General features: G+C 38.1%; 1 long non-coding RNA gene across 1 annotated transcript; it reads left to right on the plus strand.

Annotated features, from left to right (window-relative positions):
- The first annotated feature begins 376 nt into the window (after positions 1–376).
- Positions 377–18,837, plus strand: LOC120361629 (uncharacterized). Its single transcript, XR_005577796.1, has 4 exons — positions 377–430; positions 640–726; positions 18,119–18,354; positions 18,711–18,837. It is a non-coding gene; the product is annotated as an uncharacterized LOC120361629 (long non-coding RNA).
- The last annotated feature ends 838 nt before the right edge of the window (positions 18,838–19,675 follow it).

The following is a 19,675-nucleotide window of genomic DNA, read 5'->3' on the forward strand; positions in this document are numbered from 1 at the left end:
TTTATACACTTTTCTTTACCCACAACTTGTAAAAGATGTACTTTTGCATGTTGGAGAGTACAGGTAGATTATGCCAAAGTCCTGATCACAGACACAGTTACGGTAACATCCATTGTCATGGTAACTGGGAATATGTGACCCCAGCCCACAAGATGAGAAGAACTCTGGCTTGGCCAACTCTGGTTTTAAAGGTTGAAGAGATGTAGAAAGGTTGGAGAGATGTAGTTGCTGCTATTGTTGGAACAAAAAAAAATGTTTCACCGATAATTAACTTTTAGCAGTTGAATATTTTTATATTGAAAGATTGCTGGGAAAGACAACACCATTTGATTAACAGTATGAACTTTTTCTTTGTAATGTTCAGCTAGAGTATGAGTTGGCAAACATTTTTCCTAAAGCTCAATACAGTAAATATTTTAAGCTTTACGGGGTAGGTAGTATTGGTTGCAGCCATTCAACTCTAGTGCAAAATTTACCATTAAAAATATGTAAGTAAATGGGTGTGGTTATGTACGAATAAAAATTTATGAACACAGAAATTTGGATTTCATATAACTTTCCTGTGTCATGAAATACTACTCTACTTTTGACATTTTTCCAATTATTCTAAAACAGCAAAAAACCATTCTTATCTTGCAGGCCATATCAAACAGGTGCTGGATCAAATGTGGACTCCCTGGGGCCACAGATCTTCATCTGAACTAAGTAGAAGACTTCTTTGGTTAGGTCTTCCATAGTCTTTAATGTTATGATGTAGGCTGGAACAGGCTTGCTTTTCTCCTGGAACTCTGAAACTATAACATATTCCAGGATAGTGGTGTTGTTGGCAATCTGTGGTACTAATGTATCCCAGTGCATTTCAGAATGAGACCCCAGTCTTTAATTCAGACTGTAAAGTTACCACCCCAAGTCAGAGCCAAGAAAGTTTTCTCTGGTTGTCTACTTTCCCCCACCCTGAGTTAGCCAGAGGATCAGAGTGCTGTCTTCTATCTACCCCTAGCTGACATAGTTTTATTTGAGAGTGAGCAAGAAAACTTATCTGGGCAGTGTTTTCAACAAGACCATAGGGAATGGAGAACCAGGGGTCTCCTGTATCCTGCCTCCTAAAACTATCTGGGCTTAGAAAAATGTTGAAAGAAGCATTTTATAGCAAAAGGAGCATATACATGGGCCATATATAGGGTTGGCTTTGAAACTACCAGAATTAGCTCTCATTGCAAACCCAGAGCAAATTGTGCCAGCTCTCTGAACTTCCATGTCTCCATGTCTGAGGTGAGTGTAGTAATACCCAACAAGCCTTCAAGGACCTTAGGTATAGTGCAAGCCAGGTTAATGACTTCCACTCCATCTTGCAATAGGTATAATTATCAGGTGCCTAAATCTGCACAAAACTGTGTTCTTAAAAACAAATCAGACATAGTCTTTGTGTTCATAACAAAGAAGACAAAATTAAGTAAATATTAAGAATAAAATAAGAAGTGCTGTGATAGAAGAAAAATGGGCAGCTCTGAGAACATGTGCCAGAAAGGCCAACTGCTCTAAGGAGCTAGGGACGGTGCTTAAGCTGAAGCCTTGAGAAATAAGAGGTAATTTAGTCTTGGCCCAGTGAGACAAGGGGACATATGTGAGGTTGTGGGGCCTTGTAACACTTAGCAAATATTCACATCTTACAATGTTTTCAGCATCTCCAGATCCAACTTATATTTCTTAAGAGAGAAAGAAAGGGTAGCTTGCAATACTAAAGCTAAAGTTAACCAGCCATGGGTTTCTGGGGGATTACTTCCTCTTTCTTCTAAAGCAGAATAAAATTAAATTGTAGGGGGAAAACAGCTTTGCTGTTTTCAGTAACAGGGAGAGGGTTAACATTTAGCTTGTCAAAGATTCATTTCCTTTAGGCTTCTAAAAAGTTTGCAATTCAGGAATATTGATCTCTCTAAAGTAGAATATTGGCCTTTAGTAAGCAATAAAGGAAAAGCATAAACAATCTCTTACCTGCCAAAGAATTTTGTTTTATTATCTAAGCACCCCATGTCTCTGTGAAGGCTCCAGGCTGGGCCATTCGTCGGTGCCTCCAGTAAGAATAGTGCAATACTTGGGGGAAAAAGAGGAAAAACAAAATGCCTTACCAATAAGGCACCAGAAAATTTTGATTTTTATTTTATGACTTCTAGTATTAATAATTCTAATTTTTCTAGCCAAATAAATTTGAAACAACAGAATATAATGTCTTTAAAAATAAATAATGTTAATATGTTCTAAATAATTTTACGTATTTATTCTCCCCTTTTTTTTTTTTCCACTTCTGTTACCTCCACCCTCAAAGAGAAACAAATGTGTGCCTTACTTGGTCATGTAGCCAGAATCTCTTCCCTTAATCTAAATGCATTTGAGTAGCTTTCTAACATTTCTAATCACATTCACACTAAACCTTTAACCACCCCCCAATCCACACTGTTTCTACAAAACCTAGTGCTTCACCAACACTGATTTCTAGACCCTGAAGGAGTGATCTTGAACGATGATGAAATTATTTGAATGTTCATTTTACAGGATATAGAAACATTTTTATAAAGAATACCAGTTACATTAAGGCCAATCAATAAAATAAATAATAAACTAATGGAACATTCTAATGTAATCTCAAATCACTTGCTCTGATGTCATGTTGCATGTGTATTAAATCCTCATTGCTAACCTTGTGAAAAATCAAAATTTGAGAAGTGATTTTTAAATGCACAGAAGAAGACTGCATTAGAAAGAAACAGATTCTTGGCTATTTCTGTTTTACAAATACCAAAAAGTTTATAAGCCTGTGTTTTAATCTCATTTTTCTCACACACAGAGGAACCCAGGAGTAAAGTGAGCTGAATCAGCATCATTACTCAGTCTGGTTTTCAAATCCATGCTCTGTGATGAATGGTTGGTTTTCAGGTTATTTACAATGTGATGGAAAGAAAACTGAGCAGGAAAGGAGTGGTAGTTTTTCTTAGTACAAGTCCTGCCTCTAAAATGCTGGGTACACTTGAGCTAGCCACTAATATGTTTAGATCTCAGTTTTCTTTCCACTTCATGATGACCATAGCAAATGTAACTGAAGTCCCTAAGTCCCTAAGTGCTGTGAATATTAGTTGGTGCAAAAGTAATTGCTGTGTTTGCCATTAAAAGCAATGGTGAAACCAGCATTACTTTCGCATCAAAGTAATAACTTCCCATAGCATCCTGATCACATGTTGCTAACTTTCTGCAGATAATTTTTGGTGACCATTTTCCTCTTTGTTTGTTTGTTTTGGATTTTTCTTCTTTTTATTGTTGGTTTTGGGTTTTCTTTTTCTTCTTTGAGACAGGATCTCACTCTCTCTCCCAGGCTTGAGTGAAGTGGTGCAATCATAATACACTGGGCTCAAGCAATCCTCTCACCTCAGCCTCCCAAGTAGCTGGGACTACAGGCCTGTGTTACCATGCCTGATTAATTTTTCTGTTTGCTTATCTTTTTTTAGAGCCACGACTTAACCCTGTTGCCTAGGCTGGTCTCAAACTCCTGAGCTCAAACAGTCCACCTGCCTCAGTCTCCCAAAGTGTTAGAATTAAAGGCATGAGCCTCCATGCCCAGACTATGAACACTGTTTCTGTGAAGAAAGATTACACTTGCAACTCCACAAGCAGAAGGGGAGAGTAAATACAGAGGTGCCCTCTTCTCTGTGATATCCATTACTTTCAGTTAACAGTAGACTGAAATCTGCATATTCAGTACAATAACATATTTTAAGAGAGTGAGGGAGATCATATTCACATAACTTTAATTACAATATATTGTTGTAATTGCTCTAGCTTATTATTAATTATTGTTAACCTCTTACCATGACTAATTTGTGAATCAAACTTCATCCCAGGTATCTATGTGTAGTAAAAATCATAGTACATATGTGGTTTAGTACTATTTGTGGTTTCAGTCATCCACTGGGTGTCCTGAAACATATTCTCCAAGGATAAAGGAGGAACTACTGTATATCAATTCATTTGGTTTCTACTTGAGTATATTGATAAGAGTTTTAGTGGCAGCAACAGTTGAAGTTATTAAATGAAATTAATATTTATGAATTTATGTTGATTTAGTGATTATTGTTGATCAAGAACTGAGAATATTTAAAGTGAAATACGAGATAAAACAAACATTTGAAAGTCAAAATGTTACATATATTCTCCCCATACTATAAAATTAAACACATGACAGGTAGATTAAAGCAACAAATGTAAAAAAATATATAGAAAATTAGAAATAGTAGAGGCAAATGTATTTTTTATTTCATAAATAGAAAATTTTAAAATATAAAAAATTAGCAAAACATAAAAATTTATATAAAAATTAAAAATTCCTGAGCACTTAATAACAATAGTGGAACATTTAAAACAAATAATTTAAAATGTGTAAAAGACATGACAAAGGATCAATACATAAAAATATTTTATAGCTTTGGAGAGGATTCAAGATGGCTGAATAGGAACAGTTCTGGATTGCAGTTCCCAGCCAAAATACAGATGGTGAATGATCACCACATTTCCAAATAAATTTTTACTGCCCACATACCAGGAGAGTCCTGGGTAGAAAAGCCAATGAGTCTCCAGTGCAGCTGTTTCAGCCAGTGCAGTGGGTCTCTGCACAAAAACTCACACAAATCCAGGTGCTGTTTCAACTGGTGACTGGAATGCCTGAGAGACAGAGTCACCCCTTCAACTGAACAAAAGGGGGCTAAAACAGGGAACCAGGTGATCTGGCTCAGCTGGTCCCACCCCCACAAAGGCCAGCAATCTGAAACACTCTAGATTGAGAGTTTCACAGCAAGCACAGCTGGACCCGGGATGGTTCAGCTCTGTCGAGGAAAGGGCATCCGCCATTACCAAGGCAGTCCACCATTATCGAGGCAGTCTATCATTACTGGGGCAGTCCACCATTACTGAGGCAGTCCACCATTACAGAGACAGTGCGCCATTACTGAGGCAGACCACCATTACTGAGGCAGTTCTAACCATACACCTATAAACAAAACTGCAAGGAAGTTCACACAGCAGCTGGGCAAAGCCCATGGCAGCTCAACAAGACCTCTACTGGCACACTCCTTGCTGGGCAGGGAATCTCTGAAAAAAGGAAGCAGAATAAAAGGAACCTATAAATAAAGTCCCACCTTCCCAGGACAAAGCACCTGGGGAAAAAACAAAAAAAGCAGTTATGAGTTCTGCTGCAGCAGACTTAAATGTACCTTCCCAGTAGCTCTGTACAGAACAACGGAGCTCACAGCTCAGCACTTGAGCTCCTACAAAGGACAGACTATCTCTTCAAGCAACTTCCTAACTCCCATATAACTAAAGAGACACCTCATGAAGGAGAGCACAAGCTAACAAGTGGTGGGTATCATTCTGTGATAAAGACAACAGAAGAAGAAACTGGCAGCAACCCTTACTGTTCTGCAGCCACTGCAGGTGATCCCCAAGCAAGCAAGGTCTGGAGTGGATCTCCAGCACTCCTACAGCAGGGGGGCCTGACTGTTAGAAGGAAAAGTAAGAAACAGAAAGAAATAACTTCATCAGCAACAAAAAGGATGTCTACTCAGAGACCCCATCTGAAAGTCACCAACCACAAAAACCACAGGCAGATAAATCCACAAAGATGGGAAGAAAACAACACAAAAAGGAAGAAAATACCCAAAACCAGAATGCCTCTCCTCCTCCAAGGGATCACAACTTCTCACCAGCAAGGGAACAAGGCTGGATGGAGAATGAGTCTGATGAATTGACAAAAACAGGATTCAGAAGGTGAGTAATAAAATTCTCTGAGCTAAAAGATTATGTTCTAAGCCAATGCAAAAAAAAAAAAAAACTAAAAACTTTGAAAAAAGGTTTGACAAAATGCTAATGAGAATAAACAGCTTAGAGAGAAATATAAATGAATTGATGGAGCTGAGAAACACAACACGAGAACATTGTGAAGCATACACAAGTTTCAATAGCTGAATCAACCAAGCAGAGCAAAGGATATAGTGACTGAAGATCGACTCAATGAAATAAAATGAGAAGGTAAGATTAGGGAAAAAATAGTAAAAAGAAATGAACAAAGCCTCCAAGAAATGGATTATGTGAAAAGGCCTAATCTATGTTTGATAGGTGTACATGAATGTGACAGAGAGTATCAATACAACCTGGAAAATACTCTTCAGGATATTATCCAGGAGAACCTCCCCAACCTAGCAAGGCAAGCCAACATTCAAGTCCAGGAAATACAGAGAACATCACAGATATTCCTCAAGAAGAGCAACCCAAAGGCACATAATCATCAGATTCACTAGGGTTGAAATGAAGGAAAAAATGCTAAGGGCAGTCAGAGAGAAAGGTCAGGTTACACACAAAGGGAAGCCCATCAGACTCACAGTGGATCTCTCCACAGAAACCCTACAAGCCAAAAGAGTGGGGGCCAACATTCAACATCCTTAAAGAAAAGAACTTTCAACCTAGAATTTCATATCCAGCCAAAAACTAAGCTTCATAAATAAAAGAGAAATAAAATCCTTTATGAACAAGCAATTGCTCAGAGATTTCATCACCACCAGGCCTGCTTTAAAAGAGCTTCTGAAAGAAGCACTCAAAATATAAAGAAACAACCAGGACCAGCCACTCCAAAATGTACCAAATGGTAAAGAGCCATTGATACAATGAAAAAACTGCATCAACTAATGGGCAAAACAACCAGTTAGCATCAAAATGGCAGGATCAAATTCACACATAACAATATTAACCCTAAATGTAATTGGGCTAAATGCCCCACTCAAAAGACACAGACTGGCAAATTGGATAAAAAGTCAAAACCCATTGGTATGCTGTATCCAGAAAAATCATCTCACATGCAAGGATACACATAGGCTCAAAATAAAGGAATGGAGGAAGATCAACCAAGCAAATGGAGAGCAAAAAAAAATCAGGAGTTGCACCCCTAGTCTCTGATAAAATAGATTTTAAACCAACAAAGATCAAAAGAGACACAGAAGGGTATAACATAACGGTAAAAGGATCAATGTAACAAAAAAAGCTAAAGATCCTAAATATATATGTGTCCAATACAGGAGCACCCAGATACATAAAGCAAGTTCTTTATGACCTACAAAGAGACTTAGACACCCACACAATATTAGTGGGGACTTTAACAGTCCACTGTCAATATTAGACAGATCAACGAGGCAGAAAATTAACAAGAATATCCCATCTCATCTTTGACAAATGGGACAATAAACAAGCAACGAGGAAAGGATTTCCTGTTTAATAAATGGTGTTGGGAAAACTGGCTAGCCATGTGCAGAAAGCAGAAACTGGACCCCTCCTGACATCTTACACTAAAATCAACTCCAGATGGATTAAAGACTTAAACATAAGACCTAACACCATAAAAACTTTAAAGGAAAACCTAGGCAAAACCATTCAGGACATAGGCATAGGCAAGAACTTCATGACTAAAACACCAAAAGCATTGGCAACGAAAGCCAAAATAGAAATATGCCACCTAATCAAACTCTAGAGCTTTTGCACAGCAAAAGAAACAATAATTAGAGTGAATCAGCAACCAACAGAACAGGAAAAAAATTTTGCAATCTACCCATCTGACAAAGGGTGAATATGCAGAATCTACCAAGAACTAAAACAGATTTACAAGAAAAACAAACAAGCCCATTCAAAAGTGGATGAAGGATATGAAAAGACACATTTGAAAAGAAGACATATATGAGGCCAATAAACATATGAAAAAATGCTCATAATCACTGGTCATTACAGAAATGCAAATCAAAACTACATTGAGATACCATCTCTCACCAGTTAGAATGGCGATCATTAAAAAATCTGGAGACAACAGATGCCGGAGAGGATGTGGAGAAATAGGAACACTCTTACACTGTTGGTAGGAGTGTAAATTAGTTCAACCATTGTGGAAGACAGTGTGGCAATTCCTCAAGGACCTAAATATAGAAATTCCATTTGACCTAGCAATCCCATTACTGGGTATATAGCCAAAAGATTATACAGGGTTCTATTTTCAGGACACATGCACATTTATGTTCATTGCAGCACTGTTTACAATAGCAAAGACTTGGAACCAACCTAAATGCCCATTGATGATAGACTGGACAGGGAAAATGTGGCACATATACATCATGGAATACTTTGCAGCCATAAAAAACAATGAGTTTGTGTCCTTTGTAGGGACATGGATGAACCTGAAAACCATCATTCTCAGCAAACTAACAGGAACAGAGAATCAAGCACAGCATGTTCTCGCTCATAGGTGGGTGTTGAAAAATGAGAACACATGGACACAGGGAGGGGAGCATCACACACTGAGGTCTGTTGGGGGGACTAGGGGAGGGAGAGTGAGGGGTAGGGAGTTGGGGAGAGATAGCATGGGGAGAAATGCCAGATATAGGTGATGGATATGGAGGCAGCAAGCCACATTGTCATGTATGTACCTATGCAACAATCCTGCATGTTCTTCACATGTACCCCAGAACCTAAAATGCAATAAAATTATATATAAATAAATAAATAAATAAAAAGATTTAAAAAACATTTTATACATCAATAAGCATAACTAAAGCCCCAAAAGATATGTGGATTCAAGGGAATGGAGAAATACAAGTAAATTATAAATATTTCAGAAATATTCATTTTTTACCAGTAATATTTAAAATGTAACCTGAGTAATATAATTTAAAATATTAAGTGCAAAGTTAGAAGCAAGTGAAAATCCTTCCCACAAAAGGCCTATCATCTCCTTACCTCCTCCAGTATTTGCATAGCTGAAAACCTCAACATGATCTCAAATATCTTACTAATTTACCTAAGGATGCCTCCTTATTTGCCTTCTAAAATTTAAATAAATGTCACACCACCCATAATCCATTTTGTATAAAAGACTTTTTCAGTTACTCTTATCCTGCCTCCACCATGTAAGACTTCACTTACATTTGCAGGACACTTCAAAAGTTAGGATGCTTTCCTCCCAACACAGTACAATAAATACTGTGACATGAATTTTGTAGGTTAAGAAATAGCCTCTCATAGGTCCATTCATTTGCTCAGTTAGCAAGTTGAAGTCAAGTGAAATTTACTTTGTGTAATGATACCTCCCATGGTTGCCATAACTTGCTGTTTTTACTCTACTCTTTGATGATACTAGACGTTTTTTCTCCAAGTGGAATACAAGTAAAGCAAAATTGTACATATCATCTTAAAAAAATATATAAAGATAATAAACACTAGGATCTGAAATTCATATAATTTGGGGAAGAAAACTCTAAAATTCTAATTGTAATCAATTTTCAGAATCTCATAGGTTTAAACACTGTTGTCTAAGTTTTATTATTTTTCTTCACTAATTAAAATTGTTTAATTCAATACCATGAAGAGATAACTCTTGATAAATGGGCAAAGAATTATCTCTAAAACTAAAAGCCACAAACTTTCAAATGGAAAAACACTCATTTATGACCAGGAGTAAGGTGAATAAGCGACAAACAGTTCCAAAGTAAATTTCTCCAAGAGTATAACAAAATTTATATCAAAATTAATTCATTATTTATCATAACTTTTTAAATTCAACTTTTAATTTTTAGATAATTCTAGACTTACATGTAGGTCTAAGAAATAATACAGAGAGGTTCCATGTACTCTTTATCCAGATTTCCCAATGATAATTTCTTTTGAAATAATAGGGCATTGCCACAATCATGGTATTAACAATGTGCACTCAAGATACAGAACAATTTCATCATCAAAGAATCTATTTTGATACCTTGTATAGTCAGTTACATCTACTTCCCTCTGGGCCTCCCTCTCACCTCTGAAAACTTCATCTATTTTCTATTCATATAATTTTATCATTTCAATAATTCTTTATAAGTAGAGTTCTACAATGTGTAATATTTTGGAAGAGCTTTTTCCCCAGCATCATTGTCTAGAGATACATCCAAGGTGTTGTGCATGTAAAAAATTTGTTCTTTCTTTGTCATGCAAGTAGTATTCTATGATATGGACACAGCACAGTTAGTTTAACCATTCACTGAGTGAAAGACATCTGGGTGGGGTTAAAGTTGGTATGATTATGAATACAGCTGCTGTGAACATTCAGGTACAAGTTTAAGCATGAACATAAGTTTTACTTATCTGGCAAAAATGGCCAAGAATACAATTGATGGGTCACATGTTGGATGCATGTTTATTTTTATTTCATTTGACAAACTATTTTCCAGTGTGACCGCACCATTTATATTACCATCAACACTGTGTATGTGTTCCAGTTTCTCCACATCCTCAACAGTATTTGTGATTTTATTGTGCATTTACCAGATGGCTAAAGATGTTGAATATCTTTCATGTGTTTATTTGCCATCTGTATATCCTCTTTGGTAAGATTTCTACTCATGCCTTTGCATATTTTCTAATTGAATTTTTTAATGGTTGAGTTTTGAAAAATTTTACATATCCCAGATATTAGTACTTTAATTAAAATGTAGTTTTCAAATATTTTCTTCCATTTTTAGTTTGTATTTTTATCCTAACAGGGTCATTTGCAAAGTAAAAGCTTAAATTTTAATGAGGTTTATGTATTTTTTTTCTTTTGTGAATTGTGCTTTTAATGTCAAGTCTAAGACCCGTTTGCCTAGCCTTGGATATTAAAGATTTTCCCCTATTTTTTCTAGGAGTTTTATCATTTTAAATTTTACTTTTAGGTCTGTGATTAACTGTGAGCTAATTTTTGTATGAAGTGTGGGAATTGGGTTGAAGTTCACCTTTTGGTCTATGGATGTTCAATTACTCCAGCAGCAGTTGCTGAAAAGGATATCTTTCTGCCATTATTCAATTACTTTTGCACCTTTGCCAAAACTCAGTTGAGCATAGTTGTGTGGGGCTATTTTTCAGTTCTTGAATCTGTTCCATTTGTCTATATGACTATTCCTCCACTAATACTACACAGTCTTAATTATCAAAGGTACAGAATAAGTCTTGAAATCAAGTAGACTGACTCTTCCCATTTTATTATCCTTTTTCAAAATTATTTTATCTATTTAAGTTCTGTTTTTATTTCCTTATAAATTTTAGGATAAGTTCATCTATATCTGTAATTATAAAACAGTCAATCTATCAAGTAAGACATAGCAAAGTGTGTGTGTATATATATATATATATATATATACAAAAAAAAAACCCAGAACTGCAAAATATGGAAAGAAAAAACTGATTGTGCTGGAAGGAGAAATAGGCAAATCCACATTTTGTAATTTTGATCAGAATTCATTAAATTTCTTTCAGCACAATTAGTTTTTCTTTACAAGTTTTACAGGTCTGTTATTTCATGCATTTATGTCACTATGTCTTCCTGGTGGATTGATGCTTTTATAATTAGGTAATGTCTTTCTCTGCCTCTGGTAATTTTCTTTGCTCTAAAGTCTATCTGATAATGATATAACCATTTCTACCTTCTTTCGAATAATGTTTGCATGGTTTTTCTGATCCTTTTGCTTTCAACCTATTTATGATGTTATATTTGAAGTGCTTCTTGTAGAATGTATATGGTTGGTCATTTTTTAATCAACTCTTGTCAATTTCTGTCTTTTAATTGGTATATGTAGACTATTTACATTAAATATTATTAACGTCTTCCATTTTTGTCTTCCATTTATCTTTTCTGATATTCCTATCTGTTTTTCCTTTCTTTTCTTCCTGTTAGTTACTTAAACATTCATTTAGAACCTTGTTTGGATTTATCTATAGTGCTTTTTATTGTATCTTTTTGTGTAGCTTACTTAATGTTTAGTCTAGAGATACATATATCTTAGCACAGTCTACTGGTGTCAACCTTTCACCAGCTCAAGTGAGGTATAAAAAATTTACCTCTCTTTATGGTCACACATCTATAACTCTCTTACATATTTCCTCTATACACATTTAGGTGCACATCAGAAACTATAATAATTTTTGTTTTACACATCAAATAAATTTAGAAAACTCAAGAGGAGGAAAAAACATGTATTTATGCATATTTTTCTCTTTCTATTATTTTTTCTTCCTTCCTGATTGATATGATCTGACTCTGTGTCCCCACCCAAATTGTGTAATGATTTCTTATCCCCACATGTTGAAGGCGGGGGACTGCTGGGAGGTGATTCTATCATGGGGGCAGTTTCTAATGGTTTAGCACCCTTCCCCTTGTCCTGTTTCATGAGGGAATTCTCACAAGATCTGGTTGTTTAAAAGTATGTAGCACTTCCTCCTCCTCCTCCACCTCCTCCACTTCCTCCTCCTCCTCCTCCTCCTGCTCCTCCACTTCCTTCTCCTCCTCCTCCTCCACTTCCTTCTCCTCCTCCTCCTCCTTCTCCACCTCCTCTACTTCCTCCTCCTCCTCCTCCTCCTTCTTTTTCTTCCTCTTCTTCTTCTCTCCCTCTCTCTCCTGCTGCCACGTGAAGAAAATATTTGTTTCCCCTTCCCGAGGCCTCCTGGTCATGCTTCCTTTAAGACTATGGAACTATAAGTCAATTAAACCTCTTTTATTCACAAATTGCCCAGTCTCAGGTAGTTCTTTATAGCAGTGTGAGAACAGACTAATACAAAAAATTGGTACCAGGAGTGTGATACTGCTATATAAATACCTGAAAATGTGGAAGTTATTTTGAAACTAGATAATGAGCAGTGTTTGGAACTTCCTACAGACTTGGAAGACTCAGAAGAAGTCAGGAAGATGAGGGAAAGTATGAAACTTCCTAGAGATTTGTTGAATGGTTTTGACCAAAATGCTGATAGTGATATGGACAATGAAGTTCAGGCTGAGATGGTCTCAGATAAAGATGAGGAACTTATTGGGAACTGGAATAAAGGTCACTCTTGATATGTTTTAGCAGAGGCTGGGAGAATTTTCCCCCTGCCCTAGAGATCTGTGGAACTTACAACTTCAGGAAGATGATTTAGGGTATCTGAGAAGAAATTTCAAGGCAACAAAGGCATGAATATGTGACCTGGATACTACTAAAAGCCTATGCTTACTTTCATTCAAAAAAAAAAAAAAAAAAGATGCTCTGAAATTGGAACCTATATTTAATTCTACTACAAGGACACGTGCACACGAATGTTCATTGCAGCACTGTTTACAATAGCAAAGACCTGGAAGCAACCCAAATGCCCAACGATGATAGACTGGATAGGGAAAATGTGGTACATATACACCATGGAATATTACGCAGCCATCAAAAACGATGAGTTCACGTCCTTTGTAGGGACATGGATGAACCTGGAAACCATCATTCTCAGCAAACTGACACAAGAGCAGAAAATCAAACACCGTATATTCTCACTCATAGGTGGGTGTTGAACAATGAGAACACATGGACACAGGGAGGGGAGCACTACACACTGGGGTCCGTTGGGGGGAAATGTGGGAGGGGCGGGGGGTGGGGAGGTGGGAAGAGATAGCATGGGGAGAAATGACAGATACAGGTGAGGGGACGGAAGGCAGCAAACCACACTGCCAAGTGTGTACCTATGCAACAATCTTGCATGTTCATCACATGTACCCCAAAACCTAAAATGCAATTTAAAAAAATGCAAAAAAAAAAAAAAAAAAAAAAAAAAAAAAAAAAAAAGGTAAGCAGAGTATAAAAGTTTGGAAAACTTGCAGCTCAACCATGTGGTAGAAAAGAAAAACCCATTGTCTGGGGAGGAATTCAAACTCATGCTGGCTGAATAAATTTGCATAAGTAATGGGGAGCCAAATGTTATTCACCAAGGCAATGAGGAAAATGTCTCCAAGATATTTTAGAGAACTTCACAATAGCCTCTCCCTCATAGGACTGGAGGCCGAGGAGGGAAAAATAGTTTCCTGGGCCAGACCCAGGGCCCTGCTGCTCTCCGCAGCTTCAGGACATGGTGCCCTGTGTTCCAGATGCTCCAGCTCCAGCTGTCACTAAACTCTGGCCATGGCTTCAAAGGCTACAGGCCCCAAGGTACAGCTTTGGCCATGGCTTCAAAGGGTGCAGGCCTCAAGCCTTGGTGGTTTCCAAGTGATGTTGGATCTCAGGTATGCAGAAGTCTCAACAAGACTTGATTTTTGGGAACCTCTGCCTAAATTTCAGAGGATGTATGGAAATACCTAGATGTCCAGGCAAAAGTCTGCTACAGGGTTGGAATCCTCATAGATAACTTTTACTAAGGAAGTGCAGGGGAAAAATGTGGGTTTGAAGCCCCCACACAGAGTTGTCACTGGGACATTGCTTAGTGGAACTGTGAGAAGAGGGCCACTGTCCTCCAGATCCCAGAATGGCAGATCCACTGACAGTTTGAACTGTGCACCTAGAAAAGCCACAAGTACTCAACACCAGCCTGTGAAAACAGCTGCAGGGTCTGTACCCTGCAGAGCCAAGGGGTAGGCCTTGAGAGCCTACCCCTTGCATTAGTGTTACCTAGATTTGATACATGGAGTGAAAGATTATTTTAGAGCTTTAAACCCTCTGCTATCCCTGCCTTAGCCCCCCACCACCTAACAGACCCCAGTGTGTGATGTTCTCCACCCTGTGTCCATGTGTTCTCATTGTGCAACACCCAACTATGAGTGAGATCATATGGTGTTTGGTTTTCTGTTCTTGTGTCAGTTTGCTGAGAAAGATGGTTTCCAGATTCATCCATGTCCCTGCAAAGGACATTAACTCATCTTTTTTAAGGCTGCATAGTATTCCATGGTGTATATATACCTAATGTAGGTGACAGGGGGATGGAGGGAGCAAACCACCATGGCATGTGTATACTGATAACAATCCTGCAAGATCTGCACATGTGCCCCAGAACTTAAAGTGTAATAATAAAAAAAAGAAAAAATTAATGACTGCCCTGCTGAGTTTCAGACTTCTATTGGACCTGCAGCCCCTTGGTGTTGGCTGATTTCTGCCTTTTATAATGAGAACATTTACCCATTGTCTGTACCTGCATTGTATCTTGGAAGTAACTAACTTGTTTTTCATTTTACAGGCTCATAGGTAAAGGGACTTATCTTCTCTCAGTTGAGACTTTGGACTTGGACTTTTCAGTTAATGCTGGAATGAGTTAAGACTTTGGCAGACTGTTGGGAAGGCATGATTGTGTTTTGAAATGCAAGAAGAACATGAGATTTGGGAGGGTCCAGGGTTGGAATAATACAGTTTGGCTCTGTGTCCCCACACAAATTTCATGTTGAATTGTAATCCCCACGTGTTAAAGGAGAGGCCTGCTGTGAGGTGATTGGATGATAGGGGACAGTTTCTAATGGTTTAGCACCATTTCCTGGTGCTGTGTCATCAGCGAGTTCTCATGAGATCCAATTGTTTAAAAGTGTAGAGCACTTCCCCTTTTATATTCTCTCTCCTGCCACCACCATGTGAAGAAAGTGACTACTTCCTTTTTGCCTTCTGCCATGTTTGTAAACTTCCTGAAACCTCCCAGTCTTGCTTCCTGTTAAGCCTGCAGAATTGTGAATCAATTAAACCTCTTTTCTAAAAATTACCCAATCTTGAGTAGTTCTTTACAGTAGTGTGAGAATAGACTAGTACACTAATGTTCAAAGTTTTCTTCTTGTTTCTTTTCCTTTGTTTTTAAAGAACTTCTTTCATCATTCTTTTAGGAAAGAACTGCTGGTGAGAGTTTCCCCTTCATCTTGATTTCTTCTTTATTCCTAAAGGATATTTTCAATGTATAGAATTCTAGGTTGACAGTTGCTTTCTTTCAGGACTTCAAAAATGATATGCCCTTTCCTCCAGTTTTTCTAGTTTCTGATGAGGAACGATTGTCATCTGAATTTTATTTTCCCTACATGTAAAATGTCTTTTCTGTTTTGTGACCTACAACATGTTTTGTCCTTAGTTTTTAAATGTTTGAATATGATGTTCCTGATGTAGATTTATTTGGATTTGACCTGTTCAGGAATTCTTCCAGCTACTTAAATCTGTAGATATGTGAATCTTGTCTAATTTGGAAAGTTATTAGCTGGGAACAATGGTATATTCCTGTAGTCCTAGTTATGCAGGAGGCTGAGGAAGGAGGATTACTTCAGCTCAAGAGTTTGAGACTGCAGTGAGCTATGATTGTGCCACCTCCACCTTGAGTGACAGAGTAAGATCCTATTGCAAAAGTAAATTAATTAATTAATAAAATAAAAATTAAAAATGAACTTTTTAAAAAATTATAATAATCGGGAAAGTTTTCAGTCATTATTTCTTTAATTTCTTTTTCAGCCTTATCTTTTTTCTCCCATATTTCTGGGACTGCAGTGACACAAATGTTAGATTTTAGCCAGGCACAGCAGCTCATGCCTGTAATCCCAACACTTTGGGTGGCCAAGGCAAGAGGATCACTTGAGCTCAGGAAGTTGAGGCTAGCCTGAACAATATAGCAATACCTCATCTCTACTAAAAGTTAAAAAAAATAGCCAGGTGTGGTGGCACATGCTTGTAAGTAGTCCTATTACTTGAGAGGCAGAGATGGGAGAGTTTCTTGAGCCCAGGAGGTCAAGGTTGCGGTGAGCTATGATCACACTACTGCACACCAGCCTGGGCAACAGAGCAAGATCCTCTCTCAACAACAACAACAACAAATTAGATTTATAGTTATTGTCCTAAAGGGCCCCGGGGCTTTTTTGTTGTTGTTGTTCAGTCTATTTTCTCTTTCTTCAGATGGAGTAATTTCTATTGCTTGTCTTTCAAATTTACTGATAATTTCCTCCCTCATGTTCATTCTGTTAATGAGCCAACCAACTAGGTTTTTAAATTTTGGATAATTGTATTTCTGTAGTTACAAACATTCCATTTGCTTCTTTTTTTATATCATTTATTTATTTAATAAAACTATTATTTTATTTGTTCCAAGCATTTGTTTATAGTTTAATGAAACACTTTTATGATAGCCACTTTGAAATATTTGTCAGATAATCCCAACATCTCAGTGTTAGCACCTGTGGATTACATTTTTTTAATTTAAGTTGATACTTCCCTGGTTCTTGTTATAAGTAGTTTGGTTCTGAAACCTGGACATCGTGGGTGTTTTATGAGACTGTGGATCTTCTTTGAACCTTACTGGCTTCCTCTGACACCACTTCAATAGGAGCAGGTGGGAAGAGCTCCCTCATTAGCACCAGATGGGGGTAGAAGTCCACATTTACCATTCAGACTATGTTATAACCCGTGCAGAGGAGAGTATCCTCAGTATTGCCAGACAGCAGGCAGAGGGGAAGCTTAGCTTCCCACTAGACCTCTGCTGATATCACTGACTGGGAGTAGCAGGAGTGCCTCACTACTGTCCCCACACTGTCCCCACATAGCCTCTACTGACCTCCCCAGGGCCTCTGTACTCCTCAGGATGGTGGCCAAAGCCCTGAGTCTCCACTAGGCCTCCTAGAACAAAACCTTTATTTCTGCCAGGTGTGTAGGAAGTACAGCCTTCCCATGTGGCCTCAACTGACACTGGGAAGGATGATCTCATTGCTGGCTGGCAGAGATAGAAGTCCAAGCTCTTTACTCTGCCTTCTCTGACACCAATCCATGCAGGGATTGAAGGTCCTGATAAGAGTGACGGTCTAGGCTCCTCATTTACCTGGGTTGGCCATCGTTTTTTCTCTGCTGTTTGGCAGCAGCAGGAGAGAAGCTGTTGCCTAGAAGTTTTCTATCTGGTTATACAACCCCTCGTCTGGGCTTTTGTCTAGAGAGAGAAGACTTTTGTTGGGTTCTTTTGGTCTATGTCCATTGCTGTTTCCAGGTTGCTGATTTCTAGAATATAGAAGGCAAAAAAGAAAATCTAGGGAACCCACCATGATGCTGTTTTGTGTCACATCCTAGACAGTCTGCTTTCTTCTCCCCACCATTGAGAGTCTTCTTATATTTGTTTTACATATAATGTTCAAGGTTGTTAGTTGTACTTAGTGGGAGGAATAGGGAAAACTACCTCTACTCCACCTTCCCAGAAGTGAAAGTTCCAACGATTAACTATTTAAGAAATTTATCTGCCATTTATTTTTCTGAAATATTTAAGAACCTTTTAGATTTGCCAATTCCTCTAATTGAAGCAAACATTTCAGGGAGGCAATCGGTAAAGAAAATGAAGCATCCATCTAACATCATCCCACTGGGAGGAAAGAAGGAGTCCAAAAGAAGGTAAACAATAACAAAAAAAATCTCTGAAAGAGTAAGTCAAGATGGAGTTGATGGATAAGGGGGAATAAAACTACTCCAATTATCTAGAAGTTACACTAGATAAAAAAGCAAGCCTCCAAGACAGAAGCTGAGTATGACAAACATATGCCGACTACATCAGGTAAACACGGAATGTTTCAGGTACAGAATGCAGATTGTTATTAATCAGAATGAGTACTTAGCAGATTGCATTTTTAGTGACTATATATGGAAGTCATTAAGCCTTAATTGTTGAAAGAAATGGAGAAAAGGAAAAAGGAGAGACGGATGAGAGAAGGAATGTTTTTGCTATCTTCAATTTGCAGTACTGAACCTAACCTTAGATTAGGTTGTACCTCATGCAGTTACGACGTCAAAAGTGATGTGCAAATGAATAGTATGGTGTTTTTAGCCCTGTTGCATGTTTTCCTGGGTCTTAGGTCTTTAAACATGGCACTTCCTGGCATCCTTATTACTCTGCCTCACTATTTACTATAGGTAGTGCTTCAGTTCAACAATGAGGGATTCCTTCTCACACAACTTCCCTACTCCACAAATTTAAAAAGTAAGTAATCTCTGACAGCTAAATTCCAAAACAAATATTTAACAGATCAGAACATAATTATGCCAATTTATTATCAAGGGTCAGAATAGCTCTCAGGCTAACAATACCCAATTAGAATTAGAAAGATGCTGGACTATCTTAGAAATAGTGTGCCAAGAAGAAAGAGAATGATCAGTAATGCAAACATAGTAAACAGCAAGTGAGGAGCAAATTTTGGCCCTGTGTCCTCTGCCCTGTGCACAGGAGAAGATGTTCTATCCCCAGAGAGCAGAAACCCGGTCATGGGGCAGGATGTCCTGTTAAGGGGATGAGCTCATGTGGCTGCCATATCAGACTTCTCTTGCTAAGAGCCCCTGCTCCCTGAGAAGCTCCTAATTGTAATTTGTCTCCCATGAAGATTTGCCTGTGGATAGAGAATAAGCTGGTCAGTGGAGCGAATATCTACTCTGCTTTGAGTTCTTACTGTAAAGTAATAAATTGGTATTTTGTTCTTTAATCATCAGTCCCTGGTAAATTTTGTGTGACTAAGTCCTGCTGCTCAAATATTTCTGAGAACACAAATAATCACATTCTGAGCCCGAAAAGCCAAGGACCAGGGTAAGACTAATGGGCCTCCTGCATTCCAGGGGAGACCTGACTTGTGGACAGCCAGTCTTCCTTGGTGATAAGTCTCAGCCTCATTGTTTTGTTTGGTCCCTTCAAAGTGCAACAAGTAACCTCCACCTCCCTTCAGGTCAGACCCGCAGATGCCTTACACTTACCCACTAGACACCATCCAGCTGAGACACCAGATAAAGGTTGCCAGGCTAGACCTTCACCAGATGCTGCTGCTGGGTCTGAGTCCCAAACTTGGCTTATCCAAGTCAGCTACTTTCAGTTCCAGGTGCTGACCCCTGAC

The sequence above is a fragment of the Saimiri boliviensis genome, chromosome 13, assembly GCF_048565385.1.
Source record: "Saimiri boliviensis isolate mSaiBol1 chromosome 13, mSaiBol1.pri, whole genome shotgun sequence".
Taxonomy (NCBI): Eukaryota; Metazoa; Chordata; class Mammalia; order Primates; family Cebidae; genus Saimiri; species Saimiri boliviensis.